Source organism: Triturus cristatus, chromosome 9 (assembly GCF_964204655.1).
Source record: "Triturus cristatus chromosome 9, aTriCri1.1, whole genome shotgun sequence".
Classification (NCBI taxonomy): Eukaryota; Metazoa; Chordata; class Amphibia; order Caudata; family Salamandridae; genus Triturus; species Triturus cristatus.
This window is the reverse complement of record NC_140592.1, coordinates 586804762-586825816: the sequence shown is the minus strand read 5'-3', so window position 1 is coordinate 586825816 and position 21055 is coordinate 586804762.

Here is a 21055-nt window from a genome sequence, read left to right as displayed (position 1 = left end):
CTAATAAATATCAATTGATGAAAAAGTGAACACTGCAAAATGTGTGGATACACTGAGGAGAAAAGATAATTTCCTGAGAGATAAGCATACATGGGAAACAAAAACATTTTGGGACAATGACTCCTCAAAGTGTTAAAGAGAAGTAGCAGCTAGTAAACATTAATCAAGCAAAAAAGTGACAAGTGCAACGTTAATAAATATACATGGGGCAAGAAATGTTGTTTTCCTAATCGGTGCTTAAGTAATTGTGATCTTTTATACCAAGCTGTTTGGAGGAATTTAGTCACAGTGAACACCACCATAGGGTTGGGGTCTGTTTTACAAATCCTTACTGCTTCCCAGTAATGTGTAAGTTCCAGAGATAGACAAGGAGGTCTAATCAAAGTTTAAAGTTTTGACAGATCGAAAAATAAATTTTCATCGTCAGGTAACATAAAAAGAATGCAATTAATATCATATTATATTATATAAGTTCGTCATCAGAAAGTGCATTGCAGTAAACAAAACAACAAACAATAAACAAACAACGTGTCATATAATAGCAATTAACCCCTTCGGTGCCCGCCCCTTTCCCCGCCCTGTGCCGGCCGTTACATTAGCGGGCGGGGTTTGTGACGAGCTGGACTCGTCATGGGCACAGCGCCACCGCGGCCCATGACGAGTCCAGCTCGTCACGGGCACCGAAGAGGTTAATAGCAATTAATAGCAATTGATGATGTACTTACTGATTGAAACACTAAAAATAGATAAAACAGTAATGTACACCATGAGATAAAGCTCTATTTCTGAGTTCACTGTCGTTGTGGTATCAGTCTCGGCCTAATTGTCCATGACACATATAGAAATTTGGAAACAGCCACCACAGAAGAGGAGTCTCTCTCACAGGGCACTTACTCGGTCCATAATTGATACATTTTTCCACAGAGGAATGAGCCACGTGTGCCCAGGATTTACATATTTGGGGCAAACAAAAGCAAACGTTCATCTGTTTCTTCGGTAGAAGTACAAAAATTGTAACTTCTCGAACCTTCATCAGAGGAATCCCATCATGCAGTAAAAACAGCAATTGGCAGGATCCCATATCGGAACATCAAAAACTGAGTGTAAGTCCGCAGTGAGCGAATATAATCAAATAATTCTTCAGATTTAGGCACCGATTTGTGCATTGAAAAGCACCTTGAGAAGCTCCATCGTGACTTGACTGTACATTTTGAGAAGCTATCTTCTCCCAATACCTATATTTGACCATTTTGGCTGCATTGGCCTGAATGAACAAGAGATCCTCCTCAAACTCCCGTAGACCCAAATCGTTCCATGGTCTTTTAATACATCCCAGCTACTTAATATTCAAAAGGGACGACTGAAGGCTCAAGCTGTCAATAAGGCCCGATCTATAATCTTGGAGGTCACTAATGGTACAGATATGGACCCAGTACAAATGTGTTCTTAGGACCTCCAACTCTGCAACAAACTTGGTCCCAAGATCCGAGGTTAAAGGCAGCAAGGGAGTTTCCTTCCCCAACCCAGTAATGGCGCTGAAAAGGTATTCACTTTGACACTCAGGGCCATATTCTCAAGGAGCTATCGCCAAGTTCTCTGCACCTCAACGCAGCCAAATTTGCAGTAAACTTACCACCCCATACACAAGCAGGTGCAAACAGCCCATATCACCAGATTTCAATCAATCAATCAATCAATCGCATTTATAAAGCGCGCTACTCACCCATCAAGGGTCTCAAGGCGCTGGGAGGGGGGGTCAGTGCTCGAAGAGCCAGGTCTTGAGCTGCCTTCTGAAGGAGAGGTGGTCAGGTATGGCGCGAAGGTGGCTGGGCAGAGAGTTCCAGGTCTTCGCTGCTAGAAAAGAGAAGGATCTTCCTCCGGCGGTGGCTTTGCGGATGCGGGGTACGGCTGCCAGGGCCTGTCCGGTGGAGCGCAGAGTGCGCGGGGGAGTGTAGAAGGAGACGCGGTTGTTGATGAGTTTGGGTCCGAGGTTGTGAAGGGCTTTGTGTGCGTGGGTGAGTAGTCGGAAGGTGATCCGCTTATTGATGGGTAGCCAATGGAGTTTTTTCAGGTGTCCGGAGATGTGGTGGTGGAGAGGGATGTCCAGGATGAGTCTTGCGGCAGCGTTCTGGATCCGTTGGAGTTTCCTCTGCAGCTTGGTGGTGATGCCGGCGTACAGGGTGTTCCCGTAGTCCAAGCGGCTGGTGACGAGGGCGTGGGTGACGGTCTTCCTGGTGTCGGTGGGGATCCAGCGGAAGATCTTGCGGAGCATGCGGAGGGTGTTGAAACATGCCGAGGTCACCGAGTTCACCTGTCTGGTCATGGTGAGGGAAGAGCCCAGGATGAAGCCGAAGTTGCGCGCGTGGTCGGCGGGTTGGGGAGTGCTGCCTAGGGCGGGTGGCCACCAGGAGTCATCCCATGCGGTGGGAGTGGGGCCGAGGATGAGGACCTCCGTTTTGTCTGTGTTCAGTTTCAGACGGCTGTCTGTCATCCAGTTCGCCACTTCCTTCATTCCTTCATGTAGTCTGGTCCTAGCTGATGTGGGGTTGTTAGTGAGGGATAAGATGAGCTGGGTGTCGTCGACGTATGATATAAGGTCGAGTCCGTGTTTGCGTGCGATGTTCGCCAGGGGGTCATGTAGACGTTGAAGAGAGTGGGGCTGAGGGAGGATCCTTGAGGTACGCCGCAGATGATCTCCGTGGCTGTGGATCTGAAGGGGGGAAGGCGGACTCTCTGAGTCCTTCCGGAGAGGAAGGAGACGATCCATTCCAGGGCCTTGCTTCTGATGCCGGCGTTGCTGAGGCGGCGTATCAGGGTGCGGTGGCAGACCGTGTCGAAGGCTGCAGAGAGGTCCAGGAGTACGAGGGCCACGGTCTCTTCCTTGTCGGTCAGGGCTCTGATGTCGTCCGTTGCTGCGATCACGGCGGTTTCGGTGCTGTGGTTGGCCCTGAAACCGAACTGTGTGGGGTCGAGGGAGTCGTCGGTTTCCAGGGCGTTGGTGAGTTGAGCGTTGACGATTTTCTCAATCACTTTGGCGGGGAACGGCAGGAGAGAGATGGGCCGGAAGTTTTTGAGTTCGGTGGGGTCTGCTGTAGGTTTCTTTAAGAGGGCGTTGAGCTCTGTGTGTTTCCAGCTCTCCGGGAAGGTGGCGGCGGTGAGGGAGGCGTTGATGACGTCTCGGAGGTGCAGTGCGATGATGTCGTCGGCCTTGTTGTAGATGTGGTGCGGGCAGGGGTCCGATGGGGATCCGGAGTGGATCGAGTTCATTATGCGGGTGGTCTCCTCGGTGGTGGTAGGGTTCCAGGTGAGGATGGTGGTGGTGTCGGTGGCGGGTTCCGGAGGGGGGCTTGTGTCGGCGGTCGGGAAGCTGTTGTATATGTCGGTGATCTTCTGGTGGAAGAAGGTTGCGAGGGAGTCGCAGAGGTCCTGTGAGGGAGGGATGTTGTTGTTTACTGCTTCCGGGTTGGAGAGCTCTTTGACGATGCCAAATAGTTCCTTGCTGTTGTGGGCGTTGTTGTCAAGTCTGTTCCGGTAGGCTGTTTTTCATGCGGCGCGGAGGTGTTGGTGGTGTTGGCGGGTGGCGTCCTTGAGAGCTGACATGTTCTCTTCGGTCTGGTTAAGGCGCCACGTCTTCTCGCGGGCGCGGCATTCTTTCTTGGAGTTCTTGAGGTCGGGGGTGAACCAGGAGTTTTTCTTGTGGTTGTTGGTGCTGGCTTGAGTCTTCAGGGGGGCTAGGAGGTTGGCGCAGTCGGAGATCCAGTTTGTGAGGTTGTTGGCGGCTACGTTGGGGTCGGTGGTGCTGGTGGGTTGGTTCTGGGAGAGGGTTGATGCGAGCTGTTCCGTGGTGATACGATTCCAGTGTCTTCTTGGTGGTTGCTGGGTGTGGTGGGGCACGGTGGTCTTCTTGAAGATGAAGTGGACGCAGCTGTGGTCCGACCAGGTGAGTTCGGTGGTGTGGCTGAAGGTGATGTGTTGGCTGGAGGAGAAGATGGGGTCGAGTGTGTGTCCGGCGTCGTGGGTGGGGGTGTTGACTAGCTGATTCAGTCCCAGGTTGGCGAGGTTGTCCAGTAAGGCGGTGGTTTTGTTGTCGGCGAGGTTCTCCAGGTGAAAGTTGAGGTCTCCTAGGAGGATGTAGTCGGTGGATGAGAGTGCGTGAGGGTTGACGAAGTCTGCGATGTCTTCGCTGAACTTGGTGCGAGGTCCTGGTGGTCTGTACATGAGGGTGCCTCTGAGGGTGGTTTTGGGGTCGCTGTGGATCATGAAGTGGAGGTGTTCGGCGTCGGAGAGTGAGTTGTCGGTGTCGGTCGAGATGCGGATGGAGTTTTTGTGTGCGATGGCGATGCCTCCTCCGATGCGGTTGGTGCGGTCTTTCCGGATGATTTTGTAGCCGTAGGGGATGGCTATGGCAATGTCGGGTGCCGAGGAGGGGTTCATCCAGGTCTCGGTGAGGAAGGCGATGTCCGGGTTCGTAGAGTTGATGAGGTTCCACAGTTCGATGGCGTGCCTGTGGATGGATCGGGTGTTGACCAGGATGCAGTGGAGGTTGTTTCCGGGGGAGTAGTTCTTGGCGGGAGCGGAGTGGGTTCGGAGGCAGGTGAAGCGGCAGTTGCTGCAGGTGAAGGGTCCGTGGGTGAGTTTCGGGGTGGCGCAGTAGCAGCCCGGCGTGCGGCCGGGGTTGAGGTTGGCGAGGAAGGCGGAGTCGTAGGTCAGGCGGGGGGTGCGGGGGCTAGAGGTTCGGGTGCTGGGCGCGGTCCAGGCGCGGACGGGCGCAGACGGGCTTGCCTTGGGCGCGCCTTCGGCGCGCCAGCGGCGCGCCCGCTGCGCGCGTCCGCTGCGTGGCCTCGCAGCGGCCGCCATATAAGGGGTAGCCGGGGAGGCGGGGACAGCTGGGAAGCGGGAGGAGGGCGGGTAGGGGGGAAAAAGAGCGGGAAAAGCGGCGAAGGGCCTCGGGGAGGCAAGGAGGCCCGAAAAAGCGGAAAAGTACCTAGAAGGGGTACAAAAGCCGGAAAAGCGAGAAAAAACAACAAAAGCGGCGGAAGGACGGGGGGGATGGCGGGGGCACGAGGGGCAGCAGGCACTCAGGGATACAAAAAGCAAGGGGAGCGCGATCACAACGGGGAAAGCAGGCACTCAGGGATACAGAAGGCAAGGGGAGCGCGATCACACGGGGAAAGCAGGCACTCTGGGATACAAAAAAGCAAAAGGGGACGCGATCATACGCAGGGCAAAAAGGCAGACACTCTGGGGGACAGTCGGCACAACAACAGAGCAGAAGGCAGGCACAGAGGATCTGGTGGCGCCGCGAGGGCAGGGGAGCGACCTACCCTGGGGTCAAAGGTCGCTACCACTGCCTCGCAGCGGCCGCCATATAAGGGGTAGCCGGGGAGGCGGGGACAGCTGGGAGGCGGGAGGAGGGCGGGTAGGGGGAAAAAGAGCGGGAAAAGCGGCGAAGGGCCTCGGGGAGGCGAGGAGGCCCGAAAAAGCGGAAAAGTACCTAGAAGGGGTACAAAAGCCGGAAAAGCGAGAAAAAACGACAAAAAGCGGCGGAAGGACGGGGGGGGATGGCGGGGGCACGAAGGGCAGCAGGCACTCAGGGATACAAAAAGCAAGGGGAGCGCGATCACAACGGGGAAAGCAGGCACTCAGGGATACAGAAGGCAAGGGGAGCACGATCACACGGGGAAAGCAGGCACTCTGGGATACAAAAAAGCAAAAGGGGACGCGATCATACACAGGGGAAAAAGGCAGACACTCTGGGGGCCAGTCGGCACAACAACAGAGCAGAAGGCAGGCACAGAGGATCTGGTGGCGCCGGAGGGCAGGGGAGCGACCTACCCTGGGGTCAAAGGTCGCTTTCCGGCGATAGCAGCCTCAAAGAACATTGCCAAGGATGACCCCGGCAACTATCGCTAATGAGGTGCAGAGTAGGCGTTCCCGAGCAAAAAGCCGTGACAACACCACTCCACAACATTCTCAACAACCAGCCTGATCTGCGATAAGAGCACAAAACATGCGATAAGGTGCGTTAGCACAAGGAAACTAACACCTGCTCCGACCTGGTGCAAAGTCGGACTACAACCAGCACCACAAAAGAGAGCCCAGCCCAGAGCCACACCTGAAGAACAACAGATGCCATGGAGCCACTGAACATGCATCCCGGAGCACCAAGAGAGCAACAACACCCACCGCCATCACCCCCAGGACCACACCCCCCTCCCGGCACCCCCCTCCCACCCCCGGCCAAAGATATGTCACATCAACCACACAGAATCATATACCAAATAATCAGCATGATGTCGCACAATCACATCTGGTGACATGCATGTGTCGTCACAAAAATGAGCATCACACATTCACCTTCGAAGCAACAAATGAAAATTTATTAAAATAAACACAAAACAAAAATGAAGACACATGTCGGCTCCCCTCGGGACAATCCGTAGGTGACAGCCTGCAAGACAAAAATCATGATGAGAAGGTGTGTCCTGCGCACATCAAAGGACAGAGAGAGAGCGAAGGAGAGAGAGAGCGAAGGAGAGAGAGCGCAAAGGAGAGAGAGAGCGGAGGAGAGGGAGCGAGAGAAAGACGGATAGAGAGGGGGAGCAAGAGAAAGATGGACAGAGAGGGATATACAAACAGATAGGGGGAGAGAGAGCTAGAGAAAAGAAAAGAGGGACAGGGAGAGAGCGTGCCAACACTGCGCACACAGGGCACATTGCCCATCTGCTGCCACTGGTGTGTCTCTAACCATATGCCGGTATGTAGTGCAGTTTAAAAGGTCCCACATCTGAGACAGACCCGTCATCTGAAACAGAGTTCAGATACATGAATGGCACAGTACATACAATTGCACAAGACACCCCCTGCGCACTCCCTGACCACCCCTGCGCACCCAGGCAGATGCACCCCAACCCCTCCTGCCGCCCAGTGGTGCATGCCTCCTGCCCCTGCGCACCCAGGCATCGCTGCTCACTTTCCTCCACCGGCAGGTAGAAAAGAGGGCCCACCATGTGCCGCTGCAAGCCACAAGCCCGGGGCCCGCAGATATGGCACCCTCAACATCATGCAGCCCCGCTCCGCAGGCCACCAGGTCTCACGTTGGTGCAGAGTCTTGATTACTCCATGGCAGAGGACATACCAGTGCACCCGCCTCATCACAGGCTGCACACCCGCTCAGCCTCATAGGTGCCACTAACTCTGTGATCCAGGAGGCGACGCCACGTGGCGGTAGGCCCGCGCTGCCCGCTGGCTCAGACCTACACTGTGATCCAGCAGGGCACAAAAAACCTGAGCCGTCCGGACCACCGGGATGGGGCATCATCGCAGGCTGCACACCCACTCAGCACTTAAGCTGCCCCCACCTCAGTGCACCAAAAGTCACCGTTCCGTGGCGGTGTGCCTGTGGTGGCCAAGTCTTTGCCCCCGCAGTCATGGACCCTCTATGATTGGGTATTGTGGTGCGGACGCCATCATGTCCCCTCCGGGCCTGCGGAATGTGATGTTGCAGGCCCCTGGGCCTCCATGCCTACATGCACACCACACGGATACACCCCAGGAGTTTGGAAATGGCGTCGTACACATGTGCTGTGACGTGTGGGCTGGATGGGTGTGGTGTGGGTGTAAACCAGCCGTGAGGGAGTGGCTGTGGCATGCTGACAACTAGGCCTGTGAGCAGCAGATCACTACAGTGGAGTCCTGGCACATGTGGCATTGTTGTCCCCCCCTGAAGCATAAGCGTAGTGGGCTGGCCTGGCGTATGCCACTCCAGCGTAAGGGTTTGAACAATGACCCTGAGGCTCTGGGCATGGTTCCGTACGGGGCTGGACAAGGAAGTAACAAATGTGTGTGTCGCTGTTGTTGCGTCGGCACCACCCGGACGATAATCGACAATGTGTCAGAAGAGACCCAACGCCGGACAACATGACTACCCTCAAGCTCGCCACCCGAATGCACCATCAACTGATCCACGCCACCAAGAAAACAGCATTCAAGGACCGGCTGGACAACAACGCACACAACAGCAAGGAACTCTTCAACATCGTCAGAGAGCTCTCCAACCCCAACGCCGGAACCAACGACATCACCCCATCGCAAGACCTATGCAACTCCCTCGCCTCCTACTTCCACAACAAGATCGCTGACATACACAACAGCTTCAGAACACAACCAACGCTCCCCACGACCAAACCAACGCCCCCCACCACCACCCTCAACGCCTGGACACCGATCAACCTCGAAGACACCATCAGCACGATGAACTCCATCCACTCCGGATCCCCAACCGACCCCTGCCCTCACCACATCTTCAACAAGGCCGACGCTCTCATCGCACCCCACCTGCGGGACATCATAAACACCTCCCTCGACACCGCCACCTTCCCTGAGAGCTGGAAGCACGCCGAACTCAACGCTCTACTAAAGAAACCAACGGCGGACCCCACCGAACTCAAGAACTACCGCCCCATCTCGCTCCTCCCGTTTCCAGCCAAAGTCATCGAGAAGACCATCAACAAGCAACTGGCAGCCTTCCTCGAGATGACCGGTTCCCTCGACCCTTCCCAGTCAGGCTTCCGGGCCAACCACAGCACCGAGAACGCCCTCATCGCTGCCACCGACGACATCCGAACCCTGCTGGACAACGGAGAAACAGCGGCCCTCATCCTCCTAGACCTCTCCGCGGCATTCGACACTGTCTGCCACCGCACCCTAGTGCAGCGCCTCAACAACGTCAGAATCCAGGAGAAGGCACTGGATTGGATCATCTCCTTCCTCACCGGAAGGACACAGAGAGTCCGCCTGCCCCCGTTCAGATCAGAAGCCACGGAAGTCATCTGCGGCGTCCCTCAAGGCTCCTCGCTCAGCCCCACCCTCTTCAATGTCTACATGAGCCCCCTCGCGGCCATCGCATGCCAACACAACCTGAACATCATCTCCTACGCCGATGACACCCAGCTGATCCTCTTCCTGACCAACGACCCCGCCACCACCAGAGCCAACCTACACGAAGGGATGAAAAACGTGGCCGAGTGGATGACGACCAACCGCCTGAAACTGAACACAGACAAGACGGAAGTCCTCATCCTGGGCTCCTCACCCTCCGCCTGGGACGACTCCTGGTGGCCCCCCGCCCTGGGCAACGCACCCAAACCAACAGACCACGCACGCAACCTGGGCTTCATCCTGGACTCCTCCCTCTCCATGACCAGACAAGTCAACGCCGTATCCTCGTCCTGTTTCAACATCCTGCGCATGCTACGTAAGATCTTCCGGTGGATCCCCACCGAGACCAGGAAGACGGTCACCCAGGCCCTCGTCACCAGTCGATTGGACTATGGCAACGCCCTCTACGCCGGTACCACCGCCAAGCTCCAGAAGAGACTCCAGCGGATCCAGAACGCCTCGGCGAGACTCATCCTCGACGTCCCCAGACGAACTCACATCTCCAGACACCTGAGAGACCTGCACTGGCTCCCGATCAACAAAAGAATCACCTTCCGGCTCCACACCCACGCACACAAAGCCCTACACAACCAAGGCCCGACCTACCTCAACAGCCGCCTCAACTTCTACACTCCCAAACGCCACCTCCGCTCGACCAGTCACGCCCTCGCAGCCGTCCCCCGCATCCACAGAGCGACAACAGGAGGAAGATCCTTCTCCAACCTGGCTGCCAAGACTTGGAACGCCCTCCCGACCGACCTACGCCTGACCCAAGACCACCTCTCCTTCAGGAAGAAGCTCAAGACCTGGGTGTTCGAGCAGTAGCGGACCCCCCCCCTAGCGCCTTGAGACCCTCCGGGTGAGTAGTGCGCTTTATAAATGCCGATGATTGATTGATTGATTGATTGACCCTGTAACCCAAGTCCAACTACATGAGCCACATGGAGGTAAAAGGAATTCACTGATCCCACATTCATCCATGCTACCACACTTGAAAGACGATAGAGACAACACATCTGTGTGATTCTGAATGTTTAATGCACATTCAGTGGAGTGTTGCATCTGGAGCAGTACAGGGCCATGCAAACCCCACTTTCAAATGTTGGCCCGTGGAGGGCCAGCCAGAGTCATTCAGGGATTGACCAGTCCAAAGGAAGTGGAAGAGTTCAGTCCGCAGTCTGATAACAGTGCCATTGGCGATCAAACAGGTTATTGCAGTCCATGTCGAGGTCCAAGGTGAGTGTTGCAGAGTGTGTCGGGGGACAGTGGAAGGTGATGATGCAGAGGGCAGGACCAAGCTGAAGCCAGCCGTGATTCGGAGATGGATGCTACCGCTTCCTTCTGACCACAAGGCCAGATTCATCCGCATCTTCGTCCTCTGCTGTGTCATATGCCTCATGTGTGGGTGGTGCTGGCCTTTCTCCAGCACTGTTTGACAGTGACACCTCAGGAGCTGGAGGTGGAATGTCTGCCGCACTGTGTGGCACTGACACTTCAGGGAGCAGAGATGTGGATGTAGTGGTAGCAACAGCATGCATCCTTGTGGCAGCAATGTCATAAGGATGGTTTTGAGGTCACTGTGGAACCCAGTTACCTCTCGCCGGTGTGCAGCCGTGGCAGTTGCTCTTTCCGCATTGGCCCGCTCCATGTTCTCCATGAGCTTCCGCATGAGTCCCAACTCCCAGGCAAGCTCGCTGGAGCCATTCTGACTGGAAAGTCATTCTTGTCTCACAGTCAGGACTCTAGTGATGTCAGCCATGGTTTGTTGGAGGGCATGAGCGGACCGTTAGGGACCATGAGTGGTCCGTGATGGGACTTAGACACCCACGTATGGCATCTAGTTTGTCTGCCATGTGGTCAAAGCCCACCCACACCTGTTCAGTCATCTGCTCCTGGCATCCCAACACATGGCATTGGAAGGCCATGTGTTCTTCGTGGGGGTCTTGGGAGGCAGCCGTGGTGGTGGGTGTTGCCTGCAGTGTGGTCTGTGCAGGGGTGGGTTCTCCTTGTTGCAGCTGGGCTGCCCTGCTCCTGGAGGTGTGCCGCGGAGACTGTCAATGAACTCTCAGGGGGCGTCGGAGTCAAAGGTGTAGTGGTCCTCTTCGTCATCAGAGAAGAGAGGTTGGGACTGCTCTGCAGGAGGAGGTGATTGTCCCTCTGCAATGTGAAGGGGAGATGCAGTTTAACAATGTGTTCACATGTGTGTTGTCGGATTGTACTTGTTTACATACAGACTGCATGACTGTGCACATCATGGCTGTTTCGGAGGGGCTGCCCATTTGCTGTGGGACTGGGGACATTTCGAAAACATCATGGCTGTGTGTTTGTACTTGTACATTATCAACTCACATTTCCCTGCAATGCCACCTGTGATTGGCCAGTGTCTATACCCAGTCGGCACCAGTTGTGTCCTGTGTTTTGGTGTGGATCTGTTGCGGTTTGTGCCACATTGTTGTCAGTGTTGATGTTATGTTATGTTATTATGTTATTAAAAAATTTATAAAGCGCACGTACGCCCGAGGGCTTCTTGGCGCTGGAAAGATAAAAAAAAAACATAACAAAGGGTGAGTCTACCGGAAGCGTTATTTCAAGTAAGCTTTTGTGAAGAGGAGAGTCTTGAATGCCTTTCTGAAGGCAAGGAGGTCTTTACTCTGTCTGAGGGCTAGTGGCAGAGAATTCCATAGGGTAGCTGCTAGGAAATGGAAGCTGCTGCCGCCTTGTCGTTTTTTCTTAAAGCGAGGTACTTCAAGAAGGTCTTTGTGGGCAGATCTTAGGTTCCGTGAGGGAACATATCTTCCGATCAGCTGTCTGATGAATAGAGGTCCCTTGCCTTGCAGAGCCTTAAAGATGATGCACCCGGCTTTGAATTCGGCTCTTTGAGCCACGGGTAGCCAGTGCAGGCTCTCTAGGCCTGGTTTAATCGATTCCCATTTGGGTACTTTGCAGATCAACCTAGCGGCCTGATTCTGCAAGTACTGCAGTCTTCTGAGTTGTCCTACGGGTAGGCCTAGGTATAGGCTGTTTGAGAAGTCGATGTGGGAGAGGACTAGGGCCATGACAACCTGAATTAAGGCGGAGGGAGTGAGGAAATGGGCGATTTTCCTAATTTTCCTCAATTGGAAAAATCCAGAAGAAACCACGGTTCCAATTTGAGATTTTAGCGAAAGGTCCTCATTGATGGTTATCCCCAGACTTTTTACAGTCAGAGATTTCTTAGGGGGGAGGCCCATATCAGTCGGCCAGAAGTTAGGGCTCCAACTGATTTCGCTCTTGCCGGGCAGGATCAACTCAGTTTTCCCTGGGTTTAGTTTAAGGTGATTTGAGGACATCCAACTCTGGATTAGAGTCATAGTGGCTTGGAAGTCCTCCACCGCATTTGGGGAGTTGAGAACAAAAACGAGCTGCAAGTCATCTGCATAGTTATATACAGTGACTTTGTGCATTCTCAGGGCGAAAAGAAGGGGCCGCATGTACAAATTGAATAACAAGGGGGATAATGAAGAGCCTTGGGGCACCCCACAGAAAGACTTGACTTTGGCGGCAGAAAAGGAGCCTAAGCGGACAGACTGAGTACGTTCGGAGATGAACGATTTCAACCAGGCTAGGGCAGAGTCTCTGAGACCCGCCTGTTCGACACGGTTGACCAGAATGGAATAGTCAACCGTGTCGAATGCAGCGGACAAGTCAAGAAGTACTAGGGCTTGATGAAGGTTGTTGTCAGCGTTGGACCTCAAGGTGTTCTGGACGGCCAATATTACTGCCTCAGTGGAGTGACCAGGCCGGAAACCAGCTTGGTTGGGTTGGAGATATTCCGTTTCCTCCACGAAATTAGAGAGGCAGTTGGTAACATGCGCCTCCAGCATTTTCGATAGGAAGGGCAGCAAGGATATGGGCCGATAGTTCGTGAGGTCCAGCGGGTCGATACCAAGTTTCTTGGTGAGGGGAATCAATAAGGCCTGCTTGAAGCTGCTAGGCACTGTCCCTGAAATGAGAGAGTCGTTGAGCAAGGGTATCATGCTGTTGGGCATAGCTCGACCAATTTCTTTCATGATTTGGGGGGGGCAGACATCCATAGGGGAGCCTGATTTGACTCTGGACAGTAGTGCCAAGAAAGTTTTCAAATCGATAAGGGGAAAAGAATGTAAAGTTGAGGGATTGAGATAGATGTCATCCACTGGGGCGCAAGCTGGAAGTGTGGAAATGTTCTGCTTAATCATTAAGATCTTATCGCGGAAAAAGTCATTCAGGGAATTGCATAGCGCTTGTGTGGGAACTACCGGAGGGGAAGTTCTATCGTCATTGCAAAGGTCGTTCACTATCCTGAAAATTTCTTTTGACTTATTGGTGGAGTTTAGGATTTTGGATGAGTAATAGGTTGTTTTATGGTTTTGTAGAGTTTTTTGGTATGTCTTCCTGGCTGAGCAGTATGTGGCCTTGGCCAGTGAGCAGTACTGGGAGCGCCAGGTTCTTTCCTTTTGCCTCACTTCCAGTTTCAGTTTTTTTAGTTCAGGTGTAAACCATTTGTGTGCGTCCGGACTCCTAGAGCTGCTGAGATGCGTAGGAGGAGCATAGATGTTAATCGCTGCAGTAAGCCATTCATTGAACCGGCCATCGGCCTCCTCCACATTAGTGCTGTCAAGGGGAAGGGAGTCACCCAAAAATTTAAGAAAGGCTGGCATATCCATAGAGGTCCATTTCCTAATGGTTTTGCTGGTTTGTAGCTTGAAGTGGGTTGTCTTATCTAACTGGAAGGAGAAACATATGCTGTGGTGATCAGACCAGCAGCAAGGTTTTATGCATGTGATGTGTGTGTGCCGCATTTTGGGGGAGTCGCTCCTGCTGCTCTGATTTGGCCGCCCCATATCCCTTACATGCAGTGTGACTCTGACTTCTGTTCACATACAGTGCTGAAATGTTGCTTACTTGAGTACATGGTTCTCTTGGTGGGAGTTGGGTTCTGGGGCATTATTTGTCCCCAGCTGTGCTCTAGCTAATTGTGAATGTGTGCCATTGTGCCCAACTCCCCAAGTCCCCCCAGTCCCTGGTCCTTACTTACCCTCTTGCTGTTGTGTCCGGTCCTGTTGAGCAGTGTCCGATCCCCCAACTCCAGCAACCGTCTCCCCACTGATGACTGTGGACATCATTTCCTCCATGTCGTCCAGCTCCTCCTGTGGCTCAGGACTGCCACCTCTAGTCTGCATTGCTGCCTTCCGGTTGTTGGTGAGTTTAAGCTTGGTTTTGTGCTTGATGTCATTCCATCACCTCTTGACCTCATCCATTGTCCTCTTCAGCACTCCGACTGCATTCACCTTGTCCATGATGGCCGGCCATAGTCCATTTTCTGTCGCCAATGATACAGTGGAGGTGACGAACAGTTGTTAATGGTGTTCAACCACTTCCGTTACCAGGATCCTGTTCTCCTGCGGACTGAAGCGCTTCTTCCTACTCTCTTGTGGGGTTCTGGTTCTCCTCCATACTTGCTCCGGCAACATCCATAGTTCTTCGCTGTAGTTTGGCATTTGTCTATTCTTTTCTACTTTTATGGTGATTCATCCTGCCTGACGCATGTGGATTGCAGGCCTGTGGCTGGTTTTCGCTGATTTTTGTATTGCGCTTGGCCTCATTGCAGCTTTTTTTGCATTAGTGTTTCGCATTTTTGCTGCGTGGCGTTGACTTTAACGCGGCTATTTGGCGCGTTTTCGGGTGACTATTGCATAGTACGGCTGTGTTGTGAATACCTGGTTAACAAGGCGTAAATTTCCCGCAATGGACTGCAATGTTGAGGGTTGCGTTAAGTAACTTTTGCGATGGTTATCTCAATTTCTTGAGAATATGCCCCTCAGGGCACAGTGATTACCTTGGCCAATAATTTAGTCCATACAGTGCCACTGCCCGTGCCTGCATTTTATATATTTCTATCGCTGGGACAATAGGAAACCACTGAGCCTTTTTTGCCATCCTAATGATGGCCCCTGCTCTATGGCTTACAACATGATAACGTTTTACAATCTGTGTGGCCCAGAATCCAGAGTCGGCTAATCTTACCCCTAGATAATCAAATTCTGATACCCTGTGCAATATCTCATTACAGAGTTTAATCGTACCATTCATCTGTTTCCTCTTGGTGAAAATCATCAATTTTGTTTTGCCAACATTTAACTCTAGGCCATAGTTTTTACAAAATGTGCAGATGCTGTCAACAAGATTTTGAAGACCCACCCTCATTTTTGCTAATAGGAGGGTGTCGTCTGCGTAAAAAAGGCCTGGGATTTTTGCCCAGCGAGAGAAGAGAGTCAATGGTGCAGTTAGTTATTTTACACACTTATTGATATACAGTAGAAAAAGGGTAGAGGCCAGAACACATCCCTTGTGAACGCCTTTCTTCACGTGAACTGGATCAGTTAATTTCCCCTTGGTGCCACAGCGGATTCTGGCGTAGTTTTCTTTTGTGGAGACTGCTATCATTTGTAGCAATTCACACTGGACCCCAATTTCCCTCAGGGTTGCCCACAGCTTTTCCCTTGGGATCAAATCAAAAGCGGCATGAAGGTCTGCAAATGCCACAAAAAGGTCACTGCCCCTTACATCAACTGTTTTCCACTAAAGCCTGATTACGAGTCTAGCGGTCTGAGGACTGCCAGGCTTGTAGGGATGCGGATGTGGCGGTCCAGCCTCTGCCACACCGGCAGGCCAACTGCCTCAGTATGAGTTGGGCGGACAGACAGCCCTGAGACTGCCACTGCTGCCTGGTGGTTTTGTGGTGGTCAGAGACTGCAATATGCTTGGTGGGACCGCCATGATCCTGCCAAGCTTATTATGAGTTTTCTCTCCGCCGGCGGTGTCATGGAGGTTCCACCTCCATAAACACTGTGGTGTAGAGGACCAAAGGAGGCTCAACAGGGCCCTATGTGCTTACTCTGCATGTGGATGCACATGGGGGCATAGCATGTGCCCCCCTGTGTGCATGTACACCAGTTCCTGCTTGGCATGGACTTTTAAGTCCAAGCCGTGCAGGAACCTTGTTGTGGGGTCCCATTGCGATGCCTTTTTCCAAAGGCACTGCCGCCTTTGAAAGAGGCACTGCCGCGGGACCATGATGCCACCCGCCCGCTAGATCAATTTTAAGTCGTAATCTGGCAGGCCGGTGGCTGCGAATCTCGGCGTTGTGGGGGTGCAGCAGTGGCATACCACCTGCTCCCGCACGGGGAAACTCGTAATTGGGCCCTTAATCTGCAAAAAGCAGAAAACTTGATTGATTGAGCTGAACAGAGGTCTAAACCCTGCTTGCAGATTAGATATTGCGGGATTATTATCTATCCACTCCAATAACCATTCCAGAATTTGCTTGAAGAAACTCCTTCTGGAGAATATCCAGAAGACTGATAGGGTGGTGATTGGATGGAGTACCCTGATATCCCTTTTTAAAAACGGGAACAATCTCAGCCCCCTCCTTGTAAACGGGATTTGTGCACCTGCCCCAATCACATTAATAAAGGTGTTAGCCATAGGGGACCAAGATACTACTATCGGATTTGTAGAGGTCACTTGGGATTTTATCCAGGGCTAGTGCTTTCCCTTTTTTCGATGCATTGATTGCTAAGGCACTCGCAAAGCACAAGGCTCGTCCCAGCTAGAAAAAGGAACAAGTAGAGGAACAGGTGCTTCCGAGGGCTGATCGATAACTAATGTATATGAGTGAAGGCTGCTAAATGGAGCAACCCACTCACAAGGCAATTCCCACTGCCACTACTAACTAGCCACCAAAACATTTTTTTGATCATTGTTCAAAGAAGCCTGGAGAAGCTCAGCCCAACGCTTGCTTTCCCAAGCTACCTTCGCTTGTTTTATTTTCTGCCTATACACACCCTGATCTCCCGACAGTTGCCTCTTATTTGGCTTTTAACATACAGTTGGCCTTCCTGCAGATATCATTGAACTGCCCAGTAGCAGTACTCTTGCATTCTGGGCTGCTAGACCTGGATACAAAAAAATCCCCAAGACTGTTAAAGAATCTAAAATGCTCAGCCATAAACATTTCCCTGTTGCCCCAGGTATCATGCATAACCCACATGTGTGTGGTAAGAATCAAGCACAAGTCTGACAAGCCATCAGGGGAACAGTTTACAGACTCTCATTCCACATTTCTGCAGTTATTAGTAACCTTCAAATGCTGATCATATCTCTCAGTGGATGACGGAGGGACTGTTGTTAGTAGTATGTGGACATAAAGTACTAAGGGATCGTGATCGCTTTCATTCCATGCAGGTATCATGATATCTATCCTTTGCCTCCACAATCTAATGTCCAGTAAAAGATAATCAATATGGCTACATGAGTCCCATGTCAAACCTTTGGAGCAGCTGTTACATTGGAGGGCGAGCAGCCGTTACATGCTTGCAATCTGTGGGCTAAAGTAATATCCAATGTCTGGAGGGCAGCCCTGGATAAATATGTCCTGGGAGGAGATTTTAACCCCAGAATTCCTAACAGTTGATCCTCTTCGTGGGATAGGCCCTGAGATATAGCATTGAGTTTGTAAGTACGATTAAAATCACCCATGACAATTACATAGTGCGAATCTGAAAGGCCCACCAGTTTTCTTATCCAATGTGTGTAATGTTGATGACTCAAAGTATTTCCCTACACTTCAGTTGTAGATTGATTAGTGCAATAGTCGCACCCCTAGGGGAAGAGAAAACTAGCCCTTGGATATTACATGGATTCCAGTTTAATTGTGGTTACAGAACAGGAAAGGGGTATGCTCACCCAGGCAAGCAGCTCACCCAACAAAAGATCTACTGCTGCTTCACTAGCTGGGATCCAGAAACTCTTAAAACCACACCAGTATGTTGGATCTATAGCCCAAGTCTCCTGAAAAAGTCATATTAGGGGTTAATGAATTGGCCCCATGTTAGATTTTTGATTTTAGGCCTAATCCCAGCAGTACTCCAACTTAGAATGCCCACCAAGATCGCTGTTCACTAGAAGGTAGCACCAACTAAAATTCATCCAATTTCTCAGTGCCAGCAATTTCCAGCAAACAGGTGACAGCTGCCATTCGACCAGATTTAAATGGAGCAAAAATGTTTGGCTTTGTCAATCCAGAACCTAAATGATTACCTGACTTACACAGTTTGTGTGTGCTGAAGTGATCAAATGTGGTTGCCTGCTGGTCAACCCAAGAGGATGGTTCACTCTGTTTTCATTCCTATGGTGGGCCCCCATCCTCACTTGGCTAAATGCAGGGGCAGTTTCAGAGTTCTGGAATGGATAAAAGAATTCAAGCGGGTGAAGGGTCATACCAGACTGCGTACTGCCACCTGTGTGGGTCCAGGATTTTGCTACTTTCAGGAAAACCTACAACTGCTGGTGGTACATTGCTTCTATGGCTGTCTGCAAGCTGGCATCTTTGTCGGTGGCCTCCCTGATCTCTTCAATTGCCATTGCCCTGTGTCTGAATATTGGGTGATGCTTTTGATGAACTTGTCCAATGCCACTTTATTAGCTTGCAATGTGAAAGCTTCTAGTGGCGGGTCCCGGGATATGTAGTCAGCAATAATGAGACCAGTGGTTTATGGTCTGTGACCACTCAGCACTTCCTGCTTTACAGGTAGAGGTAAACATGTGGCAGCCCCACCAAATCAACAGAGCATCCTTCTTGATTTGTGTGTACCTCTCGTCGATATCCGGCAAGGCTCAGCTAGCATAGGCTATTGGAACCTACGCTCCCGGGTTCTTTTCCTTGCAAAGGATGGCTTCTAGTCCCCAAAGGTTGGCGTCCTCAACAAGTTCTGTTTGGCGCCGGGGTAAAAATATGCCATCGTTGCATCCTTGATCCAGTTCTTCCTTGATTCTGTGGAATGCCACCTCATCCTTCTTGTCCCACTTCCACAGGGCGTCACACCTTGTGAGTGCTCTGAGGGGTTCAGATAGCATTAAGATCCTGGGTATGAAGTGCCCGCAGTATGTGGTCATCCCCAGTAAGTTCCATACCTCTGTTGTTTTCTTCAGCATGGTGGTGGCTTGTATGGCTTCTGCTTCCCTTGGGTCCACTCTGAGGCCTCCCTCCAAGAATAATGAAGCCCGAAGAATTCTATGGAGATTTTGAAGAATGAACCCTTCGACCAATGTACAGTGTGGCCCTGACTTGTAAGTCTCGCTAACGTGGCTCTGAGCTGGCCGTGATGTTCTTCCAGCATAGCCAAATAGATTAAGGTGTTATTGTTGATGCTTAGCACAACCTCGTGCCCCAACAATGTCCCACCGATCACATTTTAAAATACCCCGGTGGCTGACGATATGCCGAAGTTGAGACACTTGTACCACTTCAGCCCAGGGAGTGTGGAGAATGTAGTTATGAAGCAGCTGATCAGATTCAGCTCCAATTAGTGGTACCCTGTTCAGGTCCATCTTCAAGAACCACTGAGTCCCATTCAAGTCGGTAATTATGTCATTCATTGTCAGGGTGAAGTGCCTCTCCCACTTGATGGCTTTGTTGGGAAATCTCATGTCTATGCATAGCCAGATGGCACTTGGGTGCTTTGGATGGCCCCCATAGGCAACGCCCACATCCCCCCATACATTTATCAATCACCCCTTGCTGTTTGAGTTTGCAGAGCTATTCGTCCACCAGTGGGCAGAGGTTGAATGGTGATGCCAGCTCTTCGACCATCAATGGGAAAAGGTGGAATGGACTCCCTGATGCAGCAGGGCTGTGGGTTGTACCCCTGGAATGATGTGCAGCTTAACTTGTGTATTCTTAAAATATCCTAAAACCTCGAATATTTGTTACACTTGGGTGTGTGACAGTGCTTCTCAAAGAAGACTAGCCCCAAGTCCTCTTAACTGTTACACCCAAGGAAGCATGCCAGTCCCTGCCTTCATCCTGTGGAAGCGTGCCTTTTTTCTGTTACCTTTTTAAAAAAAAAAAGAATTAACCTTAACTTTTATCTCTCCAGCCAGCGGTAGTGTTTCCGCCATAGGCAAACATTTTCATGTGGGTGCGTTTGAGCGGTGGTCTGGGCTTCAAGGTTCGAAACTGTTTGAGGTTCATGTTCACCCAAGGTTTGGATCATCAATGTACACATTGGGGGTGGACTCCTCTTCTTGCTCTGAAACCCTGTCTATGAGATCATGAAAATGTTATTGCTGTTGCTTCCATGCATTCATTCTACCCCTATCTTTCCCTTCCCAGTCTTTTCCTGTGGGTTGTCATCCAGCGTGTGCTGTTTCAGTGCCAGGATGCTTCACTGTCTCACCAAAGCCAATTCTCCACTTCGACATACTCTAGCAGAATGATGTGGCTTGCCACATTCTAAGGATGCTTTACTGTGAGTTGAGCATGGGGTCAGGTGTGTGGAGTTCCAGATGGCAGTTCTGGTATTTGTGTTGTATCTGCTGTTGAGGTCTTGAACTCGGGGTTCATGTTGCCTTCTTGTACACAGGGCAGACTGTTCCTTCCTTCACCTTGACTGGTTTCATCATCGGGGCTTTAGCTTATGCCTTCACCATTGCTTAGCCCATTTCAACTGCCTGCCTGTTGGCCAGTTCATGTGACTGAGCCAATATTAGGATGTCTTCCCACTATATGCCTGGTTGTCTTAGTATGAGGGACCTGAGACTTGATGAGTGGCAGCCTTGGATCAGCTGTGCTCTCAACTCTTGATTTATCATCATCAAACGCAAGTACTTGCGAGCGCCCTTAGCCAGGCGCGGAAACAGTTGATGGTTTTGTCCTCTCATTGGCAGTCTTGCTAGTGCTTGAAGTGCTCGAAGCCGAGATTAAGTTGTGGATCGAAGATCGCATTGAACGCTGTCGCCTCTGTATTGCAGTCCTCATCTCCTTTCTGGTCCCTGGGAGGTAGGCATATAGTTTTCTTTCTCTCCCTAGTGCAGCAGCAGGGAGCATTTCACAATATCATCTGTCTCCCGGGTGGAGCATAAATAGTTATTTAGCTGTCAGACCATATCTTCTATCTAGGTGTACTACCTTGTGTTTTTCCTGTCCTCCTTTGTTTTGTGCATTTGTTTGTTTTTCTTTTATCTTCTCTGGGTTAATCCTCCATTTTTTTTCTTTAGTTTTATTTTTCCTTTATTGGGGCCCAGCATTCACTCT